The 16,955-nt window shown below is 49.5% G+C and overlaps 2 non-coding genes across 2 annotated transcripts; one reads left to right on the forward strand and one right to left on the reverse strand.

The window, feature by feature from the left end:
• Positions 1 to 6,113: 6,113 nt before the first annotated feature.
• On the reverse strand, positions 6,114 to 6,330 carry LOC120376570. Its single transcript, XR_005587428.1, has one exon. It is a non-coding gene; the product is annotated as a small nucleolar RNA U3 (small nucleolar RNA).
• A 6,381-nt stretch (positions 6,331 to 12,711) lies between these two features.
• LOC120376485 lies at positions 12,712 to 12,901 on the forward strand. The gene has a single exon (XR_005587356.1). It is a non-coding gene; the product is annotated as a U2 spliceosomal RNA (small nuclear RNA).
• Positions 12,902 to 16,955: the final 4,054 nt, after the last annotated feature.

Raw genomic sequence — 16,955 nt, forward strand, 5'->3', positions numbered from 1 at the left:
TTGTTGAGGTCATCTTCACCGTTCAGCACAAGAGTGAGCAGGCCGGCAAATGAGAGGCAAAAAAAGTCCCCAGAACCCCTCCTCTTTTTCTGCACAGCCACTGCCTGTCAGCAGGATTCCTCCTCCTCCTCCCTCCTGTGCCTCAGTGCGACTAAATCTCCACACCTAGACAGCCGGTCCATCCGCTGCACCCCAATCCCCCATGCCTGAGCCTCCCTGCCAAAGCCCTGCACCTGGCTCCAGAGAATTAAGTCTCATGTGTCGCTGGGAACTCGACTTCTTGTGCCCAGAGAGTGTCGGCCCCCCTCAGCAGATGACCTGAGAAGAACAATGTCCCCCTTTTCCAAAGAAGGGCTTGGAGGGGTTTTTCTCATGTTACCATGTGGCCTAATGGATAAGGTGTCTGAGTGTGGATCAGAAGACTGAAGTTTCGAGTCCCTTGGTGGTTGTGTTTCTGCAGTTTCACTGTTGTGCTGAAAGTCCTGCTCCCTTCAGGGCTGGAACCTCTTCTTGGCGGCTCAGGCCAATGCTCCGGCTTCAGCTACAGCCCCGGGAAGGAGTTGGGGGTTGGGCGTCACAAAGGCTGGGGCATAAGCACCAGGTGATTCCAGTCTCGCCTTTGCCCTTCCTGACTTGCCAAAGAAAATGGGCGGCTGCCCGGGCTAGCGTGTGCACCTGTCCCTGTGCTGGAGGGTACTTGCTACATAGCGTCTTCAGAGCCTGGGTGTTTCTCTGCTTCTCGCCAGCTCAGAAAAGCCTCTTGGGGTAAAATCTCCTGCCCCACTGCAAAGTGAGCACCGTGAGTGGGACCAGTCAGAGGCCCCACCATGGGGGCTGGCCCTGCTTTCCTACCATCTTGTGATGTTGGCCACAGAGCATCAGCAGCCACCCTGCATGCTGGTGACCTTCAGTGGGTGTTTCTCATAGGACCTAATCACATCAGACACGCAATCAGGGGCTCGTACACCTGCACATCTACCAACGTGATATATGCCATCATGTGCCAGCAATGCCCTCTGCCATGTACATTGGCCAAACCGGACAGTCTCACGCAAAGAATAAATGGACACAAATCTGACATCAGGAATCATAACATTCAAAAACCAGTGGGAGAACACTTCAACCTCTCTAACCACTCAGTGACAGACTTAAAGGTGGCGGTTTTGCAACAAAACTTCAAAAACAGACTCCAAAGAGAATATGCTGAACTAGAATTAATATTCAAATTAGATACAATTAACACTGGACTAAACAGAGTCTGTTAATGGTTGGGTCATTACACTAATTGAATCTATTTCCTATGTTAAGTTCTCCTCACACCTTCTATGGGCCATCTTATTATCACTTCAAAAGTTTTTTCCTCCTGCTGATGATAGCTCATCTCAATTGATTAGACTTTTCCTGTTGGTATGCATACTTCCACCTTTCATGTTCTCTGTATGTATAAATATCTCCTGTCTGTATGTTCCATTCTATGCATTCAAAGAAGTGAGCTATAGCTCACGAAATCTTATGCTAAAATAAATTTGTTAGTCTTTAAGGTGCCACAAGTACTCCTGTTCTTTTTGCTAAATTTTAGTGTTGAACCCCAAACCCCAGCCCACTTGACTTTGGAACCCCTGTCCCCTGCCTAGCAAGTGCTATTGAATTGAGGTGAGTCCTCAATCGGGTCTGCCAAGCACAGTAGCAGATTCACACACCTCGATTCACACAACAAGGATAACAACCCTTTATTTCTCCTGCTCCTGTAACATGGAGACTGGGAATCCAACACCAGACAAAAGTGATCATTTTGGCAAGCAACCCAACCTATTTCCAACACACTGTAAAATCCACATGCAGACTCATACACGAAACCTTGCAAGAAAATGTTCCTGAGGGGGCCTGAAGCACCTGCTGCTGGAGGGAAGGAGGGAGCTGTGGGTTGGGATTGAGGAGTAGCGTGAGGAGGGAGGACCTGTGGGTTGGGATTGAGGGGCACTGGGAATAGGAGGGGGCTGTGGGCTGGGACAGAGAAGAAGGGTGAAGAGGAGCAGGCTCTGGTTGGGAGTGAGGAGCAGTGAGCATAGGAGGGACTGAGGGTTGGGTCTGACGGGCACTGGGAAAAGAGGGGACATGGGTTTGGGCTGAAGAGCATCTTCATTTGGGGATCCAGCAGGACAGGGGAAGGCAGCAGGTGATTCTAATTCCTTAGGGATATTGTGTGTGTTTGTATGTGTGTGTGTGTGTGTGTGCAGGGAAGGAACATGCTCTATGCCCAGAGGCCTTTATTCCTCCAGGCTGCAAGGACAGAGGGGCTGTCAGGAAGTTGCCCCTTCACCCCCCCCCCCCCAAAAGGGCCTTCTGAGGAAAGGGAAAATCCTGCAGAGAAAAAGTAACATCAAAGAGGACCTGAGAAAGACAGTTTACAATCTTGGTGAGTAGTTTATCACCTGACCAGGGACTTGAACCCTGGATCCTCAGATTAAAAGTCTGATGCTTTGCCAACTGAACTAGCCAGGCTCACAAAGAACAACACCAAGTTGGTGCAGAGGAGAAACTAGTCAAGAAAACAAGAGCGGTAAATAACAGTGGAAACCTGCTGCTCTCTCTGGCCCAGTAAACACTATGAGTTTATATCAAATTTAGCAGCGTTAAATCGCATTAACCCTGCACCAATCCACACAACCAAGCCCTTTATATCAATATAAAGGGCTCTTAATCTGATATCTGTACTCCTCCCGACGAGGGTAGCACTGAAATCGGTATTGCCATGTCGGATTAGGTTAGTGTGGCCACAATTCAATGGTATTGGCCTCCAGGCGCCATCCCACAGTGCACCATTGTGACCGCTCTGGACAGCAATCTGAACTCAGATGCATTGGCCAGGTTTACTGGAATTTACTTTTGAATTTCATTTCCTGTTTGCCCAGCATGGTGCGCTGATCAGCACAGGTGAGCATGCAGTCCCAGAATCAAAAAAGAGCTCCAGCATGGACCGTATGGGAGATACTGAAGCTGATCTCTGTATGGGGAGATGAATCTGTTCTATCAGAACTCCGTTCCAAAGACAAAATGCCAAGCATTTGAAAAAATCTCAAGGCCATGATAGACAGAAGCCACAGCAGGGACTCAACACAGTGCTGAAACTTAAGGAGCTGAGACAAGCGTACCAGAAAGCCAAAGAATGAAATGGATGCTCATGGAGGGAGGGGAGACTGATGTCTGTAGCTGTCCCACACTTCCCGCACTCTCCGAAAACCATTTGAATTCTTGGCTGAGTTCCCAAAGCCTGAAGGGTCAAAAATATTGTCGCGGGTGGTTCTGGGTATATGTCGCCCCCCCCCCACCCAAAAGCAAATGGAAAAAAATTGTTTCTCACTTTTTTTCAATGTCAACGTATGTCTACTGGACGCTGCTGGCAGACGCGGTGCAGCAGCATCCCCTTCCCTTCTGGACGGCAGACGGTACAGTAGGACTGGTATCTGTCATCGTCGTCCCATGAGTGCTCCTGGCTGGCCTCGGTGAGGTCGGCCGGGGGTGCCTGGGCAAAAATGGGAATGACTCCCAGGTCATTCTCTTCTTTAAGCTTTGTCTCCTGGAGATTCAGTCCTGCCTGGAATATCATAGTAGCTGGAGACTGCCCTCCCCTCCCTCCTTTGAGCTCTACTTGCAGAGGCAATAAAGTCAGTGTTGTTTCAAATTCATGCATTCTTTATTACTTCATCACACAAATGGGGGATAACGGTGTGACATTATTGATATAAATGGGGACCATATAGAACATGGGTTGCAACCAAGGTCCTGTAGTGGCACCAAATCCTAAGTAAAGGGGGTCATATAAGGGGTCTAAGACCAGGTTATGGGTTGCTGGTTATGATTATGCTGTCTGTATGTCTGTGTATCATTTTGTAGTTGAAGTTATAAGTATTGGCTCTGTAATGTCTATATTTTGTTTTAAGCTCTGCCTCAGGGAAGTGTCCCAGACAAGCTGAAGTCAGCCCTGCATAGCTGGCTTGATGGCCCATTAAGGGCCATTGGCTACAATGAACCCATGGAGAGAAGGCAGACACGCCTTGTGACTCAGCAAAGTATGCAGGACTGGCCCATGTGACTCCAGACTCCATTTTGCTGTAATTTTCCACAGTGGGGACAAAGAGGTTCTTACACCTGGAAAAGCCTATATAAGGCTGATGCCTCATCTCCATCTTGTCTTCAATCCTGGTTCTAACCTCTGGAAGGACTTTGCTAAACTGAAGCTCTGCACGAAGGACTGTTGACCCATCCCAGCAGGGGATGTTCCAGACTTAATCTAAACCTGCAGTTTACTCCAGCATTGCTGCAAGCCTGATATAAGAACTTTGCCATTCCTGTATGTAATTGATTCCATTTAACCCATTCTACCTCTCTTCTCTACCATTTTCCCTGTGTAAATAAACCTGTCGATTTTAGATTCTAAAGGATTGGCAACAGCGTGATTTGTGGGTAAGATCTGATGTGTATATTGACCTGGGTCTGGGGCTTGGTCTTTTGGGATCGAGAAAACCTTTTCTTTATTGGGGTGTTGGTTTTCATAACCATTCATCCCCAGGACGAGTGCACTGGTGGTGATGCTGGGAGACTGGAGTATCTAAAGAAATTGCTTGTGTGACTTGTGGTTAGCCAGTGGGTGAGACCAAAGTCCTTTTGTCTGGCTGGTTTGGTTTGCCTTAGAGGTGGAAAAACCCCAGCCTAGGGCTGTAACTGCCCTGTTTAAGCAATTGGTCCTGATTTGGCACTCTCAGTTGGGTCCCGCCAGAACCGCTCCAATACAAACGGTAGACCAGGAGAGGTGGGAGAAGAGAAGCAATGGGTGGGGTTGTTGCAGGGGCATCCCCTAGAATGGCATGCAGCTCATAATTTCTGCTGGATGTCTGGGGCTCTGACCTGGAGCCACCATTTACCTGTCTGGGTCTTTAATTGGCTTTCCTGATAGTCTAGACAGGACTGACTTTCCATTAGACAAAACTTAAAGAAGGGAATGACCTGGGGAGTCATTCCCATTTTTGTCCATGCACCCCCAGCTGATCTCACTGAGGCTGGCCAAGAGCACCCATGACAGCAGCTGATAGTACAGTATAACTTGTAACTGTCATTGTCAATTTGCAAAGCAGCAGACAGTACACTGTGACTGGCAACTATCTTTGCTAATTTGCAAAAGGCAAGGGGATGCTGCTGTGTAGCACTGCAGTACCATGTCTGTCAGCACCATCCAGTAGACATACAGTGACGGTGAAAAAAAGGCTGAACGGGCTCCATGATTGCCGTGCTATGGCGTCTGCCCGGGCAATCCAGGGAAAAGGGCGCAAAATGATTGTCTGCCGTTGATTTCACGGAGGGAGGATTGACTGACGACATTTACTCAGAATCACCCACGACACTGTTTTTGCCCCATCATGCACTGGTATCTCAACCCAGAATTCCAATGGGCAGGGGAGACTGCAGGAATTATGGGATAGCTACCCACAGTGCAATGCTCCGGAAATTGATACTAGCCTCGGTACATGGACGCACACTGCCAAATTAATGTGTTTAGTGTGGCCACGTTCACTTGACTTTATATAATCTGTTTCCAAAAACCGGTTTCTGTAAAATCGGAATAATCCCATAGTGTAGACATACCCTGAGACAGCTTTAGAACCCTCTACCCACTATACAGCCAAGAGACAGCTACTCTCAGATCTTGTGTGGATTGTCTGATGGGCTTGGGGCCAAGAGCAAACTGCATACCCCCTGCCAGAGCAGGAGAAGTAAAAATTAGGGGCTTCCTGAAAAATGGAAGGGAAGAAGAGAGAAGCGGAGAAGCAAGTGGAAAAGGAAGAGAACATGCAGACACAGGACCCTACCTAAATCCTTAAATAGATTACAAGAAAAAAAGAGAGAGCAGCATAAAGAAATTTTAAAAAAACTTTCAGTAAGTACTGAATTAAAAACCTTTAAAATACCATTTTCACACTACCTTTACTTTTCTTCCAAATTCTACCAAATCAAATTAAGACTTGCCATTAAACAGAACTGCACAAAAACTTTAAATAAATTCAGATAACAGAAAAAAAAACCAAAACATTTATTTTAAACTTGTTTTATAAGGACTAACCACTCAGTCTGTGTTCTTTTCCTCTCAATTTCCCAAAAGAAAAGCAAGAACGCTCATCAATAGCAGATAGCAGATGCATTAAAGCACCACTATCCACTCACTTCATGCTCAGAAGAGAACACTTTAACTCTTCATCGTGGTTAGCAAGATCAGACACTTTCAACCACACTGTTCTAGTTACAAACTATAGAAATGATCCCTGAAAGTACAGTCTTAAAGCTGTGCTCGGCTACACACCCAGGCTAATGTGTGCAAGCTTTCTTCCCACGGTGAATGTTTTCATACAACAGGTTTCACCCCCAGAGAATTAAAGACCAAAAATCTAAAACCAGGTTCCCATTTCATTAAAGCACAATTCAGACAGCTTTAGCACACTGTCCATTAGAAGATGTTTATGTCACTATTTACAGAAACACACCTCCTGATTAGCATGTGGAGCTCCTAGCAACTAATCAAACCCTCTTGCTTTGGGATACCTCTCACAGGCTCCTCTGTACCACATGACAGCCTGTCAGGCACAGACAATGCGGACAGGTCAGCCCTTTCTAGCATGCTCCGCAGCAGTTTCTCTCTGGCTTGCTCTCAAATTCATCTGCACTAGAAGTTTTTGCAGAGTTCTATGTTACCGGTGGTACCTGCACTAAATCAGTGGCTCTCAACCTTTAGAGACACCTGTACCCCTTTCAGGAGTCTGATTTCTCTTGCATACCCCCAAGTTTTACCTCACTTAAAAACTACTGCCTTACATAATCAGATGCAATATTTATAAAAATAAATCACTTGAATATAAGTATTGTACTTACATTTCAGTGTATAGTATAGAGAACAGTATAAGCAAATCAATGTATGAATTTTAATTTGTTATGAATTTGCTAGTGCTCTATGTAGCCTGTGTAAAACTAGGCAAATATCTAGATGAGTTGCTGTACCCCCTGGAAGACCATTGGATACCCCTGTTTGAGAACCACAGCACTAGATCACCCTTACTTTTAGAACTGGTGCCACTTGACCCAAGGCACTCTGAACCATTTCAGTGCTAGTAGGCAGTGGCAACACAGCTGCACTAGGTCTGTTGTTTCTCCCTGCACAATTCCCACTTGGAAAGAAGAGATCTTCTGGTCTGACCCTATTTACTATTGTGAGCTGCATAGGCAACTTTCTCTGTGTTATGTGAGCAGAATCCACACACTATATACTACCTGTATGGCCTGAGGATGCCACATCAGCAGCTGCCGATTAGGCCACAAGTTGAGAATCACTAGTCTATAATTTTGGAAAGTCCATTGCCACAGGCTTTCCCTCCCATGGCTGCTGTGAGACAAGAGCACATGAAATTCATAGCACTATAAATATGAGTGAAACCACCCAAATATATTTACATAAAAACTAGACAGTCTCATTTTAAAACAAAAGAAAAACACAGGCCACACAGGGAGTGGGGCAAGAGTCTCAATGATTTATACCCTCTCCTACCCGCCATTCAGCATAAGAATTAACCTAAATGGATCATGACTATTTACATAGAGCATCTTTCTCCTACAAAGCAGAATAAGACAAAAGGTTGAGGCTGTTCCCTTCACATTTGAGGGGAGAGGAGAGGAGTAGAAGGATTTAGATGCTCAATCCACTTCAGATTATGAAAGAAACCAAGCAGACTAATGATTTACTCAAAACCCATCCCAGCAAAAAGAAAACCAGACTATCTGCACCTAAAGCGTTATGCAAGTTTCTAAATAAAGCTATTATATCTAACCTTCCTCATAACTAGATTTCTGGTACACTGAAAAAACTCCTTTTATTCAGTATACAAAGCCTAACCACTCAGTCTGTGCTCTCCCCTCTCGCTTTTCCAACTAGCAGTCTATACAGTAACTCTCACCTAACCTTGTAGTTATGTTCCTGAAAATGCGACTTTAAGCAAACGATGTTAAGCAAATCCAATTCCCATAAGAATTAATGTAAATGAGGGGGTTAGGTTCCAGGAAATATTTTCACCAGACAAGACTGTTTGTGTGTATACACACACACACACACACACACACACACACACACACACACAGTATAAGTTTTAAACAAACAATTTAATACTGATACACAGTGATGATGATTGTGAAGCTTGGTTGAGGTAGAGGAGTCAGAGGGTGGGATATTTCCCTTGCTGCTAAATGATGAACTAGCAATTGGCTGAGCCCTCAAGGGTTAACTCTCTCACTCTGCAAGGCAGCGGGAATGGAGGGAGATATGCGCATTTTCCTTAAGTACACTGCCTTGTTAATTAGATCAGCTTGCTGAGACCCCAGCTGCTGCAAGCTCTCTCCCTCCTGAGTCCTGCTCTGGAAGATGGGGTGGCGGGATGCAGGGCAGGGGGTAGGGGACACCCTGACATTAGCCCCCTATTCCTTCCCTCCCCCAGCACAGCAAGCAGGTCTCGGGAGCAGCTCCAGGCAGAGGGCAGGAGCAGCACACACACAACACACAGCATTGTAGTACATGTACATGTACACACACACACACACACACACACACACCTTGGCAGTGGGGGAGGACACAGCTGAACTGTAGGCAGCTGCTGCACAGGGAATTTAGGGAGTGGGAAGCTGATGGGGCTGCTGGTCCATCCTGGGTCCAAGCCCCCACCCAGGGCAGCAGGTTATATGGGCTCGAGGTGCTTGAGCACCAGGAATATCAATTCAAGACTGGGGCTGTGCTCCACCCAATATTTGGAGCTGGGTTTCTCCCTGGCCCTGCCTGGGCGTCCCCTGCCCCACCTTGGAGCTTCTCTGCCTGAAAAAAAAACCAGCCAGTGCCTCTCTCTCCTTGCTTGTGCTGCAGGCTGCCTGCAGCTGCTTCTCACCTAAAGGCGGGGGTTAACTAGCGCTTGGTGATGATCGCGGCTTTCGCCAGGAGTAAGCACCACGGCGGACCAGCGATTTGTTTATCTTACGCGTCGCAAGTTCGGCCGATCAGCGGCTCCACTAACAATGGTTCGCGGTCCCGAGCCAATCACGGGAGGCAGGAAGCGCGCTGACCAGAACATCCCTCGGCTCGCGCGCGCTTTCCTGCCTCCGCATTGGCCTGGGACAGCGAACCGCTGGCCGATAGATGCGGTTGTGATCGGCCAAACTTGCAGCGCGGCAGATAAACAAACCGGGCACGCCCGGCATGGGTGTACCCTGGCGAGCGCTGACCCACTGGTGCCGACCCTGGCCCAGCTAAGGCTACTCAGAGATCAGCGGCCGGCAGCCTGTTGGAGCACCAAGGAGAGGAGAGGGGAGAGGAGAGAGAGGAGTGGGAGGAGAGCACACACACGTGGCTTGGAGCCCTCTCTCCCGCCCCCAGCACCCACCTGGAGGAGATGCCAGGGGGCTCTGGCCCGGGAGATGGACATCTGGAGTGGACCTCCTCACCTGTGAAGACAGCTGCTGGGGCTTCTGTGAGGATTTGACCCTGTGAGTCCGCCCCCTCCCCCCACAGCCCACTCCTTTGCCCAGTGCTGGGCAAGGCAGCCCATCCCCAGTGAGACAAGGGGTGGCAGAGGGGCAACCCAGGCTGCAGCAAGAGGGAAGAAGGAAGCCCCGCATGTGCTGGCAGTTCCCCCTGCCCCCCAGCACCCACCCACCCACCACAGGAGATTGGGAATGGGGCTCTCCCTAGACACTTGAGCAGCTGGGGCTTGGGTGAATGTTGTGACCGGCCCTGTTCCCCCCCAGCCACCACCCCACTGCAGTCCCCACTGTGCCCCCACGCTGGGCAAGGGGCAGCCCCATCCCCATCCCCCAGTGAGGTTATGGTGAGGGTCAGCAACAGGGGGAGGCCACACTTGATGGCAGCCCCTGCCCGGGTAGTACCCACCACAGGGAGGCGAGTGGGCTTTCTGGAGCTGAGAGAGGCCCTAGGGCATGTGCAGTGACCGCCCATGATTGCAGAGTGGTCTTGCTGCCAGGGGGTCCTCTCTGGCCCTAGCCCCCTCAAAGGGGTAGCCTGTCTGCACCCCAAGTTCACTTATCTCAGCCCTGCCCACACCCCAGAGCCTACCTACTAGCACCCCAACCTGACAGCACCTCACACACTGTCCTCTCCCCTCATCCCTGTCAGCCCACCCCAGAGCCCTCAGCGGGAAAAAACACTCAATTTATATTTGGCCCAGTCAGTTTGGAGTATCATTGTGTTTAGCACAATACTTGATTATTTACACACCCTTTAAAGTGTACTGTAACTAGTCATTATACAGGAGTGTTCTGAACTGAGAATGTTCTTAATGTTTTTCTCTGAATACCTGCGTGGGTGCCACTCAGTTTACCTATGCATTTTCCTCACAAGGATCTAGTTGGTGGGATCATAGAATCCACTCTTAGAATTCAAAGATCAGAAGGGACCAACATGATCATCTAGTCTGACTATCCCACTGCAAGATGCAGGCCCACATAAGCCGCTCCACCCACTCCTATTTGCTAAGCGACCCTGCCCCCATGCCGGGAGGCGAAAAACCTCCAGGGCCACTGCCAATCTCTTCCCTGGAGGAAAATTCCTTCCCGACCCCAAATATGGCAGTCAGCTGAACCCGAGCAGCAAGGCAAGACTCTCCAGCCCCTATACCCTCTTGAAAAATGTTATGTATCATATCATTTGACCCATTATTACCTATTTACTTCAGTGTGGCTCAAAACAATTGACCCTGTTTCAAGCCCGTGTATCCTATCCTACCATCTCACTCCATAAACTTATCTAGCAAATACCAAAGTCGCATGGAGGTCCACTTCGCCCCCACTGTTTCCCCCTCCAGTGACTGTTCCCAGTATTGCACTCCCTGATGAGTTAGAAACCTTGGAAGTCTAATTTCCAAGCCTGAATTTTCTGACTGACAATTTATATCTACATTTGTCCTCTTGTGTCACATTAGCACTATGTTTGAAATAATTCCTCTCCTTCCCTGGTATTTATCCTCTGATATATTTAAAGAGTGCAATCTCATATCTCCCTCTTATCCTCTTCTTTTGGTTAAGGAGAGAAACAAACCCGGAGCTCCTCAAGTCTCCTTTCATACGACATGAGCCATTCATTCCTCCGGATCATTCTAGTGGCCCTTCTTTACATATGCCTGTTCAGTTTGAATTCATCCTTCTTAAACATGGGAGACCAAAACTGCACACAATACTCAAATGAGAGTCTCACCAATACCTTATATAACAGGACTAGCACCTCCTTATCTCCACCCTACTAGAAATACCACCTAAGCCTACAATGCATCCCAAGACCGCATGATAGCTTTTATAACAACCACATCACATTTGCCTACTCTACTTAGTCGGCATCCTACGATCAACCAGGTGGACTCCTGCGGTCCTTCTCCTCCTCCGTTATACTTCAGCAACTGGTGCGTCCCAGCTTATAACTAAAATTCGCATGTTGAGTCATCCTAACATGATAAGGGGGTGTGATTGTTGCCTTAGAGGCCCCTAGAGGGCCAGTGTGATGCCGTCTGCACAGAGAATGGCGCAGCTTCTGTCTCCGGGCAACTGATGGCCTGGGCCACAATTTTACCTCCTGCAGGAGTGCCCCAACTGAAGGTGTTGGAGAACAAAGAGAGTCAGGTGGCCTCCTAATGCCTGGAAAGGAACACAAAGGCCAGAGGGAGGGAGTGTCAGTGCCTAATGCAGACTTCTGCAGAGAGTGCACGGTGAAAGTAATAGGAAGGGGATGCTGGGATGCTTTGGAACAACTCATACAAAGCCAGTCAGGACTCTGAAGGGGAGCCTCCTCTCTGAAGCAGACTGTGTCTCCAGGAGCCGAAGCTTACACCTTCCTGGAGTCTCAGACCTCCAGGCATTCAGCATGCCCTTCCACATCATGCACTTTTCTGGCGAGTCTGCCCAGAGCTGGTCCTGGAAACAAGCAGAAGGTCCCTACTTTAACTCTGCCAGTCCAGATGTGACTCTCAGCCAGACAGTAAAACAGGAAGAGTTTATTAGTGATGACAGAACACAGTTTAAACAAGAGATTGTTGGTACAGAAAACAGAACCCCTCTGTCAGAGTCATGCATCTTGGGGGTGGGAGCCCAGACCCAAGTTCTGGGTGGGTCTCTCCTACATTTCCCCAACTCCAGCTCCAAACTGACACTCCCTCCTCTGGCCTCTGTATGTCTACTTCCGGATGCAGGAGGCCACCTGATCTTTGTCCCCAACACCTTCAGTTGGCATGTCTTGCAGGAAACTGAGGCACCCACACAGTATTCAGAGAAAATATTAAGAACATTCCCACTTCATCACAACCCAGGGTGCAACAAAATATAATACAGCCTGTATATGGAAGTAGTGACAAGTGCTGCTTCTGACTTTCCACTTTTTAATTGACCCTTGTAATCTTGTGGCACTGACACGTTGTAGCTTCATTTTATATCAGCTTACAGGGCCGGGGAGCAGGGGGCACCACCATTTGGAGGCCCCCACCAAAAAATTATCTAAAACCCTGTCCTTTGTAAGCTGTGATTTACCTAGTTATCAAGTGTCAGAATGTAGTGTTTGGTGTGTCTGGGCTCCTCGTGCTGAAGTAAAGCAGAGGGAAGAGCAGCAGCCACCCTAGCATCCGAGACTCGCATCTAGCTTCTCGGCTCCTTAAGAGCTAAGATCAGCGTAGTGTCAGTTCTTATGAGTTTAATACGATGATCCTTTGTTTTGAGGACTGTATATTAAGTGATTTTTTGAGCAAGGGGATGGAATAGGGAGGCTTGCTCTGTCCACTATGCATTGACCTGGTATTGCAGTGTCTCCAGGACCAGTGCTTCTCCTTTTAGAAAACTGTCTGAGTTAGAAAGCAGAAAAAGTTTCTAACTCTAAAGATGCTGATTGAGAAAGATTTTTAAGTAAGTTAAATCATGAGCCTCTTTGAACTTCTTCATGACAACATATTGTTAAAATATCTTGGGTGCTTTCTGAGTCTACTGATGTAAGTTTCTTTATCTTTATAGAGGATTGTTTAAAAAGCTGAAATTCTTCTGTTTTGCTTTGAGTCTTTTCTAACAACATAGAGACAAATGCTTTCCAGACTGAGAGTCTGTTTTGGGGAGATGTAGTTGGTTGGGGAGTTTTGTGTGCTGTGAAACACAGATTGTGTCAATGTAATAACTGGAGTTACACAGACTTATCCCCACCCGGCCTACGTTCCATGTCTTTGGGCTGGGCCTGCCTTACCATCCCAGAGCAGAAGCCTGAAGTGACCCTGGTATCCTCCTCAATTACAACCCAGGGGCTGTGGCCACAATAAAAGACCTGGTGGCCACGTTTGAGAAATGCTGGGCCTCACGTGCGTAAATCCCAGCAGGCGTTTGTCACCTGTCCCCACCTGAGGATTTCCTGCCCTCTCCACCCAGACCAGCAACCTCTCCTGGAGTTCACACCCCTAGTATTTGCCACTTTCTCCCATAAAGGAACCCCGCCAGCAACTCCTGATAATCCTCCCTCAACTGTGGCTCCACTGCAGCCATTTCCTTCCCCTATGCCCCTGGAGATGGGAATAGAGCTGGAGCAAACATGGATGTTGCTGCAGCCTGTTGATACAAAGGGCAACTAGGGACAATGTCAGACAGAGGAAATAATTTCCCCATACACAATTCCCATGAGCTCTTTCCACACACAGATATTCTGGCTTGTCATGCATGGGACAGAAAATTCAAATTTAGGGCTGGCAATTAATGCATGATTAACTCCATGCAATTAGCTTTAAAAAATGCTATAGTTAATCTGTTTTAATCACCATTAAATAGAATACTAATTTAATTCTGGTATTATATTTTGTTTTCTACCTTTTCAATATATTGATTTCAATTACAACACAGAATCCGAGGTGGCAGTACTCATATATATAGTTTTATTACAAATATTTACTCTGTGAAATATAAAGTGCTTTAGTGCAATCTCTGTATCGTGAAGTGCTCGCGTAGCTGCTCTGTTGGGCTGTGCGCTGCTGGGGGGCTGCTGGGAGAGGAGCAGGGCGACATCGAACTCCTGCCTCCAGGTCACCTTCCACCACCTGGGCTGCGCCAAAGAGAGAGGACAGAGCGCAGCAGCCAGGCCCCTCCCCCAGCTCGGGACCGCCGGCATGGCGGGTCAGCTCCCAGGCGGCCGCCTTGGCTGCCCAAGCTGGGGAGGCGAAGCTTTAGGGCGAGGGGCAGAGCCCCTTCCCCACGCCAGTCTCTGTCCCGCGCTCTCCGTAATCAGCGGCGGGAGGGGCGGTAAGCGGTGCACGGCCTCCTCCACTGGAAGGTCGTGTAAGAGGCGAGAGAACTCGGCTTCCCGAAGTGCACCCAGGAGCGTTACTTGGCGCAACCTGCCGTCCTCATGTGAGGCAGGCCGGGGAACTGCTCCCAGCCTGCCCGGGCGCGTCCTCTCAGCCAAGTGAAGAAATGGGTCCCGAGTCAGCCTAGCACCTCCCAGCTTTGTTGGTTGCGGGTGTGATGTGATGTATTTTGTTGTTCTGCCACATGTTTTGTGCTATGTGTGTGTTTGTTTTGTGCCATTTGTATTCACGTTTGTTCTGTGACATTAGTGTCCAACTTTTTCAAGAAAGCTTGAACCCCCTCATCATAGCTAAAGATGAAGCATCTCCTATGGATCGGATGATTCAAGTTCATGAAGTCCCCTCGTGGTTGCATCACTTTGTTTCTGCAGTCTGCTGCCTTCGGGGCTAGAACCTCTTCTTGGCCACTCAGGCCAATGCTCTACAACTTCATGGGAGCGGGAAGAGATTGGGGGTGCCACTGCTACAGGTCATGCAAGGCTGGAGCATGAGCCCAGGGCTTCTGATCTCAGCTGCTACCTGGCATAAAATGGGCAGCTCCACTTAAAGTCATTTCATGGTGAGAACAGTCAGAAGGCCCCACCAGGGGCAGCCTGCTTTCTACCATCTCCTGATGTTAACCACAAAGCATCAGCAGCCGCGCCCTGCCTGAGGCTCTGCTGGGGGTGTTCAGTGGGGTTCGGCATGGCAGGAGCAGCCTGACTGGTGTCTGTGGCTATCTGCCTGGCCACATAGTCGTAGTCTGCCCTCCTCTTGCCCACCTTCATTGCTCTGTAGTTTTAAACCTTCCACTTGGGCTGTCAGCACCAGCCACCTGTCCCGGGTGCCCCGAAGGGGAGGAACATGCTGGGCACCTGCCTGAGACTCTGTCTCCCTCCTGCCCTACAGAGCCTGGCCTGGCCTCCTTCATGTAGCAGGTGGGCAGAGAGGAAAGCACAAGGCAAAGTGCTGCCAAACATGTGAGCACCAGGTGAATCTGTGAGAATCTGGCCTCAGGTGTCAGTTCTGGGGAGCCCTAACTCCCTGCAGCCTCCCACCCAGAGGCCTGGGTCACTAACAGGATGGGAAAGATTTGCTCTTGCACAACGGGACTGCAGGAGTTGAGGCACCTGTGATCAGGCACACACCTGGGCAACTGGGTCCACTGGATTTGAACTCAGTTGCAGAGTTCGAGTCTGGTACTCCCATTATATGGGACCAGCTCATGCCTATCTTCTCTGCATCAGTGACCCTCTGCAGGGCTGGCTCCATGAAAAAGGGACTGTTGGCCTGCACTATAAAGCAGGTGGGGGTTTGGTTGGCTAATTCCCAGCACCCAAGCCTGAGGAAGGGCCAATGGGAAATCAGACCCTGAGACTGACAGTTCCTGGGCGTGGAGAGGCCAAAAACTCTCCCAAGTTATGTGTACTGACAGGCCAGGCAGTGTAATGAGAGTCTGAGCCAGAGGGTCCCCATCTGTGATGCAGGACTGCCTGGAGCAGAGTGGCGAGGTCAAGAAAACAGGCCGAGAAGAGCCGGGGCAGTGGGCAGGTGTCAGTGCCAAACTGCTCCCTGTGGACTTTGCTGCCTGCAGCAGTTACTGAACCTGAGGTTGTTTGTATTTGCTGGCTGTCTGGTGGATCAAACTTGACCAGTGGTTTCTCTAGCAAAGGCCAATCTGGCCCTTGTGATCAGACATCATTCATCAGGCTGGGAGTGACCAGATGTCAAGATGAAATATCAGGACGTGATGTGGAGCAAAAAAAAAAAAAACCAAAGCCCCGCCAGGCAGCTGTTGGCTGCCCGTCTCACCAACTCTCGGCTCCGACCCTGATACACTCCCAGCTCCCTGTCCCCTGGCTCCTGGGTATTTGTGCCTGGTGCTCTCAGGCTCTAACAGCCCCAGACGCCTCCGGGTCCTCTGCGGCTCCCGGGCAGGGAGAACAGGTGTAACCAGGCCCAGGCCCTCCTGGCGGGCGTATCTGCCCACGTGTCTCTGACCCCCCACCACGCATGGGTCCTGCCCACGCTCCCCACCTTTGGCCCCACTGGCACTGCCCGCAGGCTCTCGGGGCTGGAGCAGCCTGTCTCTCTGTCCCAGCCGCAGCCATGGCCCATGTGCAAGCCTACAGGAGGGAGGATGCCACCTGTAGGAGAGGCAGGGCCAGGGCAGGTTGGGTGCGGATGTCAGGAAGGAGGCGGAGTCGAGAGGGCAGCGAGTGTCCCTCCGAGATGCCTGTGTGCCGGGCAGAGCAAGGTGTTTGTTGTCGGTGTCTGACCAGAGTATCGGTCAGGACGTCCGGGACAAGCAGGCAAATATCGGGACAGTCTGATACCGTCAGGACGTCTGGTCACCCAACATCAGGAGCTCCAAGTGGTCGAGAATCATTTCCCCTTCCGCTCTGTGGGAGGAGACTTCGCGCGCTCTCTGTGCGACTGCACGTGTATAAGCAAAGATGACTAGAAGTGCCTGGCCAACTGCAGGGGCCAGGTTTACTGCGGTGGGAATTCTGTATGGATGATGACTTCACGCCTGGGCATTTGGGATTCTTTACCAGTTTCTCTGGC

The sequence above is a fragment of the Mauremys reevesii genome, linkage group 12, assembly GCF_016161935.1.
Source record: "Mauremys reevesii isolate NIE-2019 linkage group 12, ASM1616193v1, whole genome shotgun sequence".
In the NCBI taxonomy this organism is placed as follows: Eukaryota; Metazoa; Chordata; order Testudines; family Geoemydidae; genus Mauremys; species Mauremys reevesii.